Genomic DNA, 1,329 nt, shown 5'->3' with positions numbered 1-1,329 from the left:
CTGCTCTAGTGGCACAAAGGGGCCATAAAGCTGCCCTAACTGCACATGCTGCCGAAGGGAATCCTTAGGTGGTATACAGCTGGGATAGCCAGCTATATGCCGTTCCCTCCTAGGCCCCCCAGATTTGGGATGTCAAGGGCATGGTCAGGGGAAGGTGGCATTACCTGAGCACAGGGCCGGCGCAACCCATTAGGCGACCTAGGCGGTCGCCTAGGGCGCTAACATTTGGGGGGTGGAGACCGCGGCGGCCGGATCTTCGGCCGCCCCGGTCATCGGCGGTATTTCGGGGGTGGGACCTTCCGCCGCCTAGGGCACCAAAAAAGCTGGCGGCGCTCCTGCCTGAGCACTACCATGCTCTGGCCCCTTAAGGCTGCTCTGTGTTGTGCTGGGGGGATCACACTCCAGAGATCAGGGAAGCATAAAGGAGGTGCACAGTGACCTTCGACCCCATCCTAAGCCCAGAGAGCTAACCAAACCTTGGAGACCTCAGAGCACCGATTCAGTGAGAATTTGGGAAAGAGGTTAAGGGGATCCTTGCTTTAGCCAAACCTGCCCACCTGGGCCTGGGTGTCTCGTCTGGGGATGGTGTCTGAGGTCAACATGTGAGATTCAATGGGGTGGTTTTGTTCTCTTTGAATCCTTTCCAGGCATTGCATTTCTCTGCCTTCGGGAGCTCCTGGGCTGCATTGTAAACACAAATAAAGTCACACTTGAATTCGCGCATTACAAATGTAATTCCATTTCCTAACGATATCGATGGCATATATTTCCTTTCCCATCAAATAACATCCAGACGCCCTCCACTCCTAGATCTTAACTGAATTCAATACAACTAAATGCAGTTCTCTCTCCACAGAGCACTCTCATATTTTGTATATTAACCAGTCCTCTCATTTATCGTGGGCCATTAAATCTCCCAGACTTTAATTACCAACCAATTGTCAAAGTCTTTGGAATTGTCTTTGAAACAGAGGATCCTATTGGCTCTGAGTTTGAAGGTGTCCACAGTTCGGACCTGCATATTTGGTACAAACTGGGCTGAAAACTGGGCTGTAAATTTGGACCTGCTTGATTGACTTCAGCGGAGTTACTCAGGATTTTCACCAGTGTGTGAGAGCAGAATGCGGCCCAATAAAGGCAAATTTCTCCTCCCTCATGAGCCTGAGGTATCTGTGCTACATATTCTGCTCTGCTGCTGGTGTGGCATTCTCACTAATGACAATGGAATTGCTTTAGCCGACCACTGCATGATACAATGTGCAAGAGAGAGTTGGAGTGGGGGTATCTATCTATCTATCTATCTATCTATCTATCTATCTATCTATCTAT

Source organism: Terrapene carolina, unplaced genomic scaffold, assembly GCF_002925995.2.
Source record: "Terrapene carolina triunguis isolate 2854851 unplaced genomic scaffold, T_m_triunguis-2.0 Scaffold714, whole genome shotgun sequence".
Classification (NCBI taxonomy): Eukaryota; Metazoa; Chordata; order Testudines; family Emydidae; genus Terrapene; species Terrapene triunguis.
Note: the sequence above shows the minus strand (reverse complement) of the source record.